The following is a 12,958-nucleotide window of genomic DNA, read 5'->3' as shown; positions in this document are numbered from 1 at the left end:
ACAGGTGGAAAATCATGGGTATGTGGAGTAATTACAGGGGTAGCATTGGATGTCACTATGATAGAGTTGATGATAAATATTAACCCTTTAAAACCGAACCTGTCGGCGCCGACACAATTTACCATGCGGTATTAATGTTTTCATAACTCAGCAACCGTTTGCACTATGAAAAAAAATCTAATTGCGTCTGATAGAAGACAGCTTGCGCTTTAAGACAATATACAGCTTAATACGGTAACTGCATGCTTTCCAGCAGCAAATCACAGCGGCTTTCAGGGAGAGGGGGAAGGGCGGAGTCGAAGCGGGAGATACGGAGCGCAGCAGGTTTGAAAGTTTGAGAGTGTGAAATATAAACAAAACCGAACAAAAAAATGGCGAAAAAAGGTTTTACACGAGAGGAGGCGATTGATTTGATCTCTGATGACACCTGGGAAGAGACTGAACATGATTCATCAGACCCGGAGTCTGTATTCGGACGTTGAGGAGGTGTACTGGTTTTGATCCAGTCGAGGATTGGTAAGTGAAGCTTATTAGTTTCTTTCTGATGAATCGATGAGAAATGAATAAAATAGTCAGACTCCGTGTTTCTGTTCGAAAAAACACTTTCACACACTTATATGTGCGTTGCATACACGTGTAAGTGCATATGTGCATGCATGCGTCCATATTTGCTCATGTAACGTTTGCGTTGTGTATGGGTGCGTGTGCATGCATACATAATTTTCTGTGTGCATGTAAGTGCATGGACCTATCTCTCTCTCTCTCTGTGTGTGTGTGTGAGTAAGTAAAGGTGCGTGTGTATATGCGAATGTGTGCGTGTGTATATGTATGTTTGTGTAAGTGCATGCATGTGTGCATATGTTTATGTGTGTTTGTGTGTGCTACTGTTAATGTGTGCATGTGTGTATCTCTGTGTGTATCTGTGTGCATGTGCATCTGTTTGTGTATGTTTGCATGTGTGTATCTTATACAGTCTATGATGTGTATGCAGATGTGTGTGTGTACGCGCTTGCGTGACTTTGTGCATGCATGCATTTATGTCTATATCTGTATATTTGCGCGCGCATGTGTGTAGGTGCATGTGTGTGATTGTGTGTATGCAAATGTAAGTAACTGCATGCTTTATTTTTATTATTTTATTGTATTATTATTATAGTTATTTATTTATTGTATTATATATTTATATATTATTTTTACAAATTTTCTCTTACTAATAAATTGCTTCATAATGAAAAGTGCTTTTATGTACATAGTGAGTTTGTAACACATGCTGCTTTTTTTTTTCTCAGTGTGGCTTACTCCAGTTATCTATGAAGAAGCAAATGGGCCATCTACATCAAACACAACACCATCTCAGAGGGGCCGGGGCCGTGGTCGCAGCTGTGGGACTTGACACCTCCAACAAGATGCTCAGAACAAAGTCAGTGCTCCATAAAACAAGTCATATGTGACCATTTTCCAGCACTTCCTGGACATTGCAGTGACCAACAGCTTCATTTTGCACAAAGAGCTGTGTGCCATCCACCATGATAAGGTCATGACACGGCAAAACTTACAGGAGCTGCTAGCTGCTCCGCTCACAGGTGTTCCCCTGGATGGCCGGCTGAAAGAAAGATGCGATCATCTGTCTGTTCCTGTGAGTGATACTCAAGACCTTTCACAGAGTTGCATACGATGCGAAAGGAGCACCCCATGGAAGTGCCAGGAATGTAATGTGGGACTATGCTTGCAGTTAGACAGGAACTGCTTCAGAGAGCACCACATTTAAATGACTGGATTGAAGGATCCAAAAACGCCTGGAGAACTGGAGTACAACAAATGGCTCCTGAGTGAAAACTGTGCAAGCCAGTGTCTCAAAAAGACTTGTATATATGTATTATAGTTCCTTTTTCAAGATTGAGGCATTAGATTCTTTCGATCATGAGTTTTCAGATTTTTTCTAAATAAAAACCAGTACAATTTCTTCCCGTTTTTAATTTTTTTGTCTATTTAAATTCTATTTACTAACTCATTACACAAAATAATGTACAATAACTGTAATTTCCTGAAAGCTTATAATTTCTGAAAAAATGACACCTTACACTTGAAGATACCACATTATGTTCTAATTTTATACTCAAAAAAACAAAATGAGTGAAAACGGCCAATTTTAGCTTTAGGTTCTAAAGGGTTAAAGGAGGAAATGTAATTGAAGCAAAACGATTGCAAAGGAATAGGGAAGGGAATAAGGAAGAAAGTCTTTCTGTAATGTTGCGTTTTGAAAGTGGAGGAATGCTACCAAGTAAAGTGATGATTGGATATGTTAGCTTTCGGGTGAGAGAATATGTGCGTGCTCCGCTGAAATGCTATAACTGCCAGAGGTCATATTGCGAGTGTATGCAGAGCCAAAAAGAGATGTGCACACTGTGGGGAAGAACATGAGTACGGAAAATGTGGAAGAGGTGTGGAGGCAAAATGTTGTAATTGTGGAGGAGCCCATAATGTGGCATATGGAGGATGTGAAGTGAGAAAGAGAGCAGTAGAAATTCAGAAGGAAAGAGATGGAAATAAGCTGTCATATGCGGAAGCAGTTATAAAAAGTAGACTCAAGGAAAAAGAAAGAGAGTGAGGAGAAAGATCAAATCAGAAATGAAGAAAAGGAAAGGGAAAAATCGGATGACACAATGATAGTAAGTAAAAAGAGTTTTGTGTTATTCATGGCAGAGGTCATAAATTGTTCAGCGCAGACTGAAAGAAGAACAGAAAAGATACACATAATAGTGAGAGCAGCAGAGCGGTTCCTGGATATCGAAGGGCTAACATGGGAAATGGTTAGAGATGGTCTAACTTTAGAAATACAGCCTAGTCAAGAATCACGGGATGGACAATAATTTTGATGTTAGTAATTTTACAATGGAATGCTAGGAGTTTGGTGGCTAATGGACTGGAATTTAAGGGTTATCTAAATAAGATGGAGGAAAAGCCAGATGTGATATGTGTACAAGAGTCTTGGCTGAAACCTAAATTTGATTTTGTAATTAAAGGGTATGTTTCTGTGAGAAGAGATCGGGAAGAGGGAAATGGTGGTGGGTGTGTTACTTTCATTAAATCTGAAATACAGTATAGAATGGTGGGGAAAGGAAGAGAAATGGAATATGTGGTGGTGGAGGTATGGAAGGATAAGAGTGTTGTAATAATACATTTTTATAATCCATGTAGACAAATGACATTGGAAGATATGCTGGAGATAGAAGGGCAAAGTAGAGAGAGGGTGATATGGTGTGGGGATTTCAATGCCCATAGTAGTATGTGGGGAGGAAGTGTAACTGACAGAAATGGGAAGGTGGTTGAAGAATTAATGGATGAGATGAATTTGATCTGTATGAATGATAGGGGAGGTACACGAGTAGACATGAGAACAGGTCAAGAAGCGGTGTTGGATTTAACTCTTGTAAAAAGTAGGTTAGGGGGAATAATTAACTGGAGGGTATTAAGGAAATGTACTATAGGTAGTGACCACTTTCCTATTTTGATTGAAATGTGTACCAATATGAGTAATTGTGTAGAAAGAAGTGAGAGAAGAGAAGGGAGATGGAAGTATGAAAAAGCTAACTGGACTGAATATGTGAAAAGGGTGGAGGAGGGTTTAGACATAAATGAAATAAGAAGGGTAGATGATATAGAAGCTATAAATGAGAAAATTATAGGAGTTATGAAAAACGCAGCAGTAAGTAATATTCCTAAGGGCAAAGGAAGAAGAAAGACAAAAATGGTACCATGGTGGAATAAGGAGTGTGATGAAGCTATTAGAAGGAAAAGGAGAGCATACAAGAAGGCAAGAAGAATGCATAATTATACAGATTTAATCGAATATAAGAGAGAACAAGCAAAGGTTAAAGAGGTGGTAAGAAGGGCAAAAAGACAACATTGGAGAAATGTCTGTGATAGAATAGGGAAAAGTACACCAATAGGAGAAGTATGGAGTATGATCAGAAGGATGAATGGAATAAGGAAAGATATGGAATATCCTGTTTTAAATGAAGGGGAAGTTACAGCAATAGAAAACTGTGAGAAAGCAGAAATGTCTTGTAATACATTTATAAAAGTAAACAGTACGGAAAATCTGACTGAAGAGTTTAAGAGGGAGAGGGAGGAAGTATTACGAGAGCATCCTCATCTATTGGGAAAAAGACAGAAAAGAGATGATATGATGGATGTCCCGTTTGAAATGTCGGAACTAAAGCGAGCGCTGAGGAGAATGAGAGAAACTACTCCAGGGCAAGATGAAATCAGCTATTATATGATCAAGCAGTTAAGTGAGGAATCGTTGAGAGTAATGTTAGAATTCTATAATAAAGTGTGGGAAATGGGGGTGCTACCGCAAAGTTGGAAAGAAGCATTGATATTGCCAATAAAGAAACCAGGGAAGGATCCAAGTAAGCCGGCTAGCTATAGGCCAATAGCCCTTACTTCTCATGTAGGTAAAGTGATGGAGAGAATGATAACGGATAGGTTAGTATATTTTTTGGATAAAGAAGGAAAATTAACACCTTTTCAAAGTGGATTCAGGGTAGGAAGAGGAACTATGGATCCAGTTATGTGTTTGGAAGCGGAAATAAAGAAAGCTCTGTCAAATAAAGAATCAGTAATTGCTGTGTTTCTTGATATTGAAAAAGCCTATGATATGTTATGGAGGGAGGGTCTGATGATTAAGTTGGAAGAGATGGGGGTAGGGGGAAGAATGTTTAATTGGGTTAATGACTTTCTTAAGCAAAGAGTAATAAGGGTGAGAGTAGGAGATACTATATCATCACAAGGAATAATAGAAAATGGTACTCCTCAGGGAAGTGTGATAAGTCCAGTACTTTTTATTATAATGATAAATGATATATTTAGTAAGGTGGATAGGAGTGTTGGTAGATCACTGTTTGCAGATGATGGGGCTTTGTGGTTCAGAGGGAGAAACAATAAGTTCCTTATGGGGAAAATGCAGAAGGCTGTGGATGAGGTAGTTAAATGGTCATATAAGTGGGGATTTAAGTTATCGGTGGAGAAGTCACAAGTTATAATATTTTCCAACAAGAAAGTAGGTAATGAATGGAAGTTAAGGATATATAGCAGGAATATGGCACAAGTAACATCAGTTAGATTCTTGGGAATGTGGCTAGATACTAGACTTACATGGAAAGACCATATTGATAAGATAGTGAATAGGTGTAAAAGAGTGTTAAATATAATGAAATGTATGGCAGGACAAGAGTGGGGAGCAGATAGAGGGGCACTTCAAACATTATACATAGCAATGATAAGATCTGTACTAGATTATGGAAGTATAGCATATGGGTTGGCAGCAAAATCACAGTTAGAGAAATTGCATAGAATTCAAGCACAGGCATTGAGAATTTGCTGTGGAGCATATCCAACAACACCTATAGCAGCAATGCAAATAGAGATAAATGAAATGCCGCTTAATATTAGAAGACAACAGTTAATGGCTGTGTATTGGACAAATCTTAATAGTCAGAATGAGGTACATCCAACAAGGAAAATATTAGGAAAATGTTGGGAAAATTCAAAATGCAGTCATATGTTCAGATTCTTATTCAGCAATAATTAGTATTGATAATCAAAAGTCAGAATCAAGACCAGATTTAATCATGGAAATTCTTCAAAATCTCTTTGAATTGAACCAAATTAAAATAGAGGTACAGTTTATGTGGGTCCCAGTGCATGTGGGAATTAAAGACATTGATGAAGCAGTTAAATTAGCTAAACAAGCAGTAGATGAAGAGATGGTAGAAATTGAGTTACAACATAGTTTAAAAGAAATTAAATCAGTAATAAAAGAGAAAATGAGTAAAAAGTGGCAACAATATTGGGATAATGAGAGTAAAGGGAGACATTTATATGCAATACAAAAGAAAGTGGGAAAAGGTAGAAAAAGAGGGAGAAATAGAAGGGAGGAAAGTATAATTACAAGACTAAGGGTGGGACATACCGGTTTGAATAAAACATTACACTTAATATCTAAGCATCCAACGGGTTTGTGTGAGAAATGTGGACAGAGTGAAACTGTAGAACATGTGATTATTAATTGTAATGGGTATGATGAAGAAAGAGAAGTGCTAAGAGAAGAATTATGGAAGAATGAAGGGAAAGAGTTAACATTAAAGAATATATTAGACTCAGATATAGGAAATAGTATGGTTAATGTGTTGTTTCAGTTATGAATAATACTGGTTTAATGAAGAGAATATAGGATTAATATGTATTTAGGCTTGTAGAGAAAGGTAGAAGATGTGGATGAGTATAGTGTGAGACAGGGTAAGTAGATTTGGAGGTAAATAAGGTTACGGATGGGAAGCGGTTGTTAAAGGGAAGTGGGGTGGAAGCTGGAGGAGCTGAACACGCAGCACCCGTGTTTTCTTTTTGGGGGGGGGGTGATTAGGAATGTTTCTGATCCAAGCTCCAAGCTACCGGGTGATCGCAGTAATGCACTGTTAAGTGCGGTTGCCAATAAAACAAAAAAGAAGAAGAAGAAGACGAGGTGTGAGAGAGATTGCTAACGACGCGAGAGACACGCGAGATACCGAACGACACGACAATGATAGTAGATTAAATGATTTGAGAATAGCTGTTTAATAATCCAGCTATAGATCATTCAAAAGTGAGAAGTAGATTTATGTTTAAGCTTTGAGAAGTTCGTTGTGAACTTGAATGCGACGAGAAGATAACACTAACGTGATAGGATCAATCTTGCGATCTTTTTCCTTGAAACTATTTTTCTTTTTTTTCTTTTGTTCTCCGATTTATATTTCTTCTTGGTGAGTACAAATTTCTTTATAAGAAATGTATTTTGGAAATGTGGATACTGTTTTTGTAATCTCAATGTGTAAAATACATTTGAAAAATTAGTGATGTAAAAAATTAGTTTGAAAATGCTTTAAGTGTTTCTGATATAATACGTGAGTGCATATAGTTATGTTTAAATGTTTGAAAGACACAATTTTTGTTGAGATTATATTTTTCTCTATTGTAAAGTGTGTGCCATGATGCGGTGCTAGCTTTGCTAGCTCTGCATATGGACTCTACTGTGTTGATTAAGCACATGGTGACTAGCATGTATTTGTTTCTTGTATCCAAATAATTGAAACAGACATTTTAGTAATTTGAAACCGTTTATTTGAATGAGTTTAACTGATGGTTGTTTTGGCTTTGTTTTTGCAAGGCCGGGTTTTTTGTGTTTCTTGTTTTAATTCTGTCTTTTGTGAGCTTCTGAATTGCTGCTGTGATCTTGAATTCTGTCCTGGCTGTGGATCCTTATCCCTGGTTTAGGCTGGCGAGCCATCCCATATTCTCGTACCTGGAAACAGAGCAAAAGAGTACTCTTGCAACTCACAACGTTGTGAGAGTTGCAAGAAAGAGTTTCTGATTGGTAGGACAGACTGCACACATTACGGGTTTTCTTTCTTTTTCCAAGTTTTTCCTGGATTTCCCTGAGGACAAAGTTTCTTTTTTTTTTCTTCTTCTTGGACTGTACTCATTAATTCATTTTTGATGAACATTCCTATATTTTTTTTTGGAATTTGAAAATTAGATATTGAACTTGAAATTGAGACACTGAGGTCAAATTTCAGAAACTGACGTTTGGAATTGTTGACTGTTTCTGTGTTTATCATTTATTTCAAATACTGTGTGTTACTGTTATCCATTTGTTTTTATTTTGTTTTGTTTCATTCTGCCAATTTCGAAAAATACAACATATGCAAGACAACAAACAAAGAGAAAAGAAATACACTTACCTTTTAATTAGCTACATTCCAGTATTCCGAGTGATTCATTTATTTTATTCATTTTTACTATCATCTTTGCTAATAATTGCTTCTGTGAGTCGATCCGAAAATCTTCTGTTTCTGGTCCATGGTGTTGATTTTGTAGGATCTAGTATCGAGCGGTGTGCTACAGAAAAAACTATGCAGTGGTATGTTTACTGACTAAATAGTTTGTAGAAGCCTTCAATACTGTTGGTAAATATATATATTTTTTATATTTGGGGGTGGTGGTGTAGACATAGTCTCATAAAAATATTTGCAGGAGTCTCATTTTTCATGTAATCTTATTCAGATTTGAAATAGAAACTCATGAGACATATGACTTTCAACCCATTACTTTTCTAGATTACTCCAGGACTCATTTCATGTATTTTTATATCAAATCTAAAAAATATTTAAGTGTGGTAAAAAATTTTTTTAAGGCACTTCAGTGTCTATAACTTTTAATATTTTTGAGCATTATCAAATCTGGTTGATAAAAAGTAAAGCCCAAATGGTTTTCTTTCCAAAAACACCAAAATAATGTTTCTAACACACTGAAATAGGAAACTGTTACAATTATAAGTTAGTTAGAGCACTTTCAGCTGTGAGTCCCATAATGGGGGGTGCTGGCTAACAGGTTAAAAAATTGGCAAGCACACACCTTTTACGACATGACTGCTTATACTTGCAACCAAAGATAAAAAAGGGTATTTGTAAAAGAAAATCCCAATTTCATAATTTTCCCCAAAAGTACAAAAAGTGGAGCCAGTCTTGAACACTAACAAAATAAATGAAACAAGAGTGTCAGAGGCCTTACAAAAAGAACATTCAGGTAAAACCATTTCATTGAACTTCAAAAAAAGGAGTTTGTAGCCAAGACACTGTGAAGTATTCTCCACTGTAGATCTCCTCATCTTTTAGGAATTGGGGTTTTTTACAACAGCCTCCATGAGGAATTTACATCTCTGGGCACAGAAAGGTAAGCTCTCCATTTAGTATCTATTCTTTCCTTCAACTCTTCAAACTGTGCTGATTTAGCACAAATATGGTAAATAATTTTCTTCCCCATTCTTTGGAAATCCAAAAATTTAGACCCCTTTAACTAAAAAGTATTAGTATTCTGTTCAAATTCCAATTTTTTTGGAACAACTTTTAATGCCGGAAAGGTTTTAAGTACCAAACCATCAATTAAAACTTAATCTATAAGTGAAGTCAGTACTGGGGAGAAACAAGCTTTAAAGCGCTTAACTATCCCTTTCACCATTCTTACTGAACTTATCCCAACCTGGTCAGCAAGTGACTGAGCTGTTCGCCACTGACCTCTTGTTATATCAAGCAGGTCCATAACTCTAGTTACTCCTGCATTCATAAACATTTTAGTTACAGAACCTGATAATGAAACCTATAGCTTAAAAAGAGGATTAAAAACCAAAGGTTCTGCACACCCATAATTTTCATCACCTACGCTTGAGAATTTTAACACACTCCATGATTCATAAAAATTTCAAAAATGAACAATTCACATTTTCATCATACATTTAACATGTATAAGGCCTTGACCTCCCTCTGCAATAGGAAGATGGAGAACCCCAGGAGGAAACCAATGATGGCCATTCCAAAAGAAGTTAAAAAATGCCCTTTAAACCTTTAATAGCAATTCCTTATGGGGATTTAGAACTGTAACCTTATGCCACAGCATTGAAGCTGCCAGGTTATTATTAAGCATCTCCCTCTATATGAGAGCTGTGTGAGAATCCACCTCAACTTTTGGATTTTACTAATAACCCGGTCAGCCACTCCTTCCAAATTCTTCTCCATGTACTGGTCAGTTCAAAAATAAATGGCAAGAAATTTTAAGCCATCACGGGCCCATTTACACTGTTTTGGCAACTAAGGAGATCCTGTACCATGCCAGTCTCCCATTAACAAAGAAGTACATTTCTCCCAATTTATACATGCAGAGGAGGTAGCTTTTTGAAAGGTATCCAAACATGAAATAATATTACCAACATCATTTGAATTATTAATAATCAGAGATACATCATCTGCATATGCTATAAGTTTAACTTGAGGAACTTTAGGGCAGCCAGAAATCGAGCATCGCGTTAGTTCGGCCAGGCCATGTTAGTCACGCTTGCATCAGCTGACAGTCAGCTGTTCCTGACGTGTACCAATCCAGTCTTGACACCTATCACCTGCGGTCTAATTAAATTCCCATTCTTCAGTGTCTCTTCCATCGCATTGCTGCTTGCAATTAACTGATCGCATCGCTGAACTTCACTGCATTTGTGTGTGAATTTTGAGACTCCCCTGACTTAGCTCGACACACAAATGCCTTTTTTTAAACAAAGAATGATCTGCAACCAATCAGATATCTTCCTTGTTTTAGCCAATCACAAGAATGCACCCCACGTGGGGGATTGTTTACTTATAAGCCAATCAGCGAACGAATCACTTTCCTCAGCAAACGATTCACTTACCTCACGCAGCCGGCGACCCACTTTGCGCAGCAGGAGACTCACTTTCTGCAGCCGGAGAGTCACTTTCCTCTCGCAGCGAACAACTCACTTTCCTCACGCAGCGATGGATTCACTTTACTTACGAGTCATGCAGCGAACGACTCACTTTCCTCTCGCAGCGAACGACTCATTTTCCTCACGCAGCGAACGATTCACTTTCCTCATGAGTCACGCAGCGAACGACTCACTTTCCTCATGCAGAGAGCAACTCACTTTCCTCAGCGAACGACTCACTTTCCTCACGCAGAGAGCAACTCACTTTCCTCAGCGAACGATTCACTTTCCTCATGCAGCGATCAACTCACTTTCCTGAGCGAACCGACTCACTTTATCAATAATTCTCCCCCACTTTAGGCACTGTTTCTAAATTTCACCAAACTGCAAAAAAGAGTGAAGCGGCGCTACGAACTGCATCCGCCAGATGTATGCAAGAGCAGAGTCTCCCGCACAGCGCTGGGTTTGCGCAACAATGTAAAGTGATAAACTGCTTCATCCATTCAGATGTGACACAGAATTATTGATACTGTTCGCAGTTGGAACTCTCTCTTCATGTAGGGACCGAATATTATAATTAAAGTGACATCTATATTGCATCCAAAAGAATATTTAGATATATTTAAATATTCAAAAAGGTGTAAAGAAATTTTTTTACTTTCATTAAAATATTTCAATAAAATTTTTCTGCAGTCACTGGGCTATATGTATTGAGACATTTTTAAATTTATATTTTGTAAAAAATAATAAAAAATAAACCTGAATTGTAATCTAAACATCTGTATTTTCATACAATTTCATAAATAAGTAGGCTATAATATGCATCACCACAGGCATATCGCGCTGTGTGAACGCGTTCATGTGATTGGCTTATAAGTAAACAATCCCCCACGTGGAGTGCGTTCTTGTGATTGGCTAAAAGAAGGGAGATATCTGATTGGTTGCAGAACATTCCCTGTTTAAAAAAAGGCATTTGTGTGTCGAGCCAAGTGAGAGGAGTCTCAAAATTCACACACAAATGCAGTGAAGTTCACAGACTGCAAGCAGTTTGTAAATCAAGAGATATGTGTGTGTGCATCAGAAATACATTTCTGAATCTGTCCTGTGCATTTGTGAATCTTGAGTGCATTTGTAAATGTTGTTTGCATTTCTGAATTGTGTGTGTATTTCTGAATTTTGTGTGCATTTCAGAATTTTGTATGCATTTGTGAATCTTCTGTGCTTTTTACATTTTGTGTGTGCATTTGTAAATTTTGTGCGCATTTGTGTATCCTGTGTTTGTATTTATGAATCATGTGTGTGCATGTATGAATCCTGTGTGTGCATATGTGAATGTAGTGTGTGCATTTATCTTTGAGACTCTTTTGGCTCCATAGTTATGTCATCTCACATTTCCCCGCCCATCATCTACTGAGTGCGCGTGTCCGCTGCAGCGAGAGAACTCCGTTCAAATGCCATCGGGAGCACCGGGACATTTCTAGTCCGGTTGAATGAGAACTGATCGATGAAGCGAGGGAATTCTCCCCCACTTTAGGCACTGTTTCTAAATTTCACCAAACTGCAAAAAAGAGTGAAGCGGCGCTACGAACTGCATCCGCCAGATGTATGCAAGAGCAGAGTCTCCCGCACAGCGCTGGCTTTGCGCAACAATGTAAAGTGATAAACTGCTTCATCCATTCAGATGTGACACAGAATTATTGATACTGTCGTGTCGTGTGACACATGACAAACATTAAAGGTTCTGTAGTGATGCTGGCTGAAAACATCCACAATAATGTTAATGGCATGAAGAGGAAACTGGAAAACACCAAGGCATGTCAATTCAGCAAGGGGAAATAACTGTAGCCTAAGACCTTCATTAATGCAGCTCTGAAATGAATTGTATTATGATATAAAAAATGAATAAAAAACAGGTAAAATACACAATTTCTCACCAAGTTTTGTTAAAACATGAATCACGAAGGGGCAGCTTATGAATGCAGATAGTGCTTGCATCTTACAACATTTACAAATGGGTTTATGAATCTGTAATAATTCATACATTGACAGGCAAATTTTGGTCAAGTGTTTTCATTGAGCTATTCACTATCATAGGCTGCATCCAAAAACTGAAAAATGCTGCCTTCGGAGGTCGCATTCCAAGGTAGGAAGGCATCAAGGCACGTCCGAAATCAATGTCAGCTTCATTTCCTGTCTCCTGGGATGACTTCATCTGGCCGGTTTTTGAAGGCAGCATAGATGTATCCTTCACTGCCTTTAATATCCCACAATCCCGTGCGTTCCATTCTGTGACAGTTAAGACAAAAAATAAAGATGGCGTCTGAAAGTTGCGGTCGGTGGTCAGTTTGTGTGTAAATGTATGTTTCTGAACAACGTTTTCCACTTATGTAATTTCTAGCAAGAAATTAATATTACAGTAATAAAATATCCACTTAGTTATAACCAAAGCTCTTTTTTTGTTGTAGATCATTAAACCATTACTCTGCCTCAGAAGTCTGTCCGAAAACCGTTTCATGAGGTGCCTTCGGGCAAAAACGCTGCCTGCAAAGTCATTGACTGATTAGACAGCAAGGCAGCAAGTCACTAGCCTTAGTTTTTGGATGCAGCCATAGAGTTGTTTCTAAGCTGAAAAGCAGTTAATTGTGCTTCACT

The sequence above is a fragment of the Carassius carassius genome, chromosome 22, assembly GCF_963082965.1.
Source record: "Carassius carassius chromosome 22, fCarCar2.1, whole genome shotgun sequence".
Classification (NCBI taxonomy): domain Eukaryota; kingdom Metazoa; phylum Chordata; class Actinopteri; order Cypriniformes; family Cyprinidae; genus Carassius; species Carassius carassius.
The sequence above is the reverse complement of the archived record's forward strand: the minus strand, read 5'-3'. Positions refer to the sequence as shown.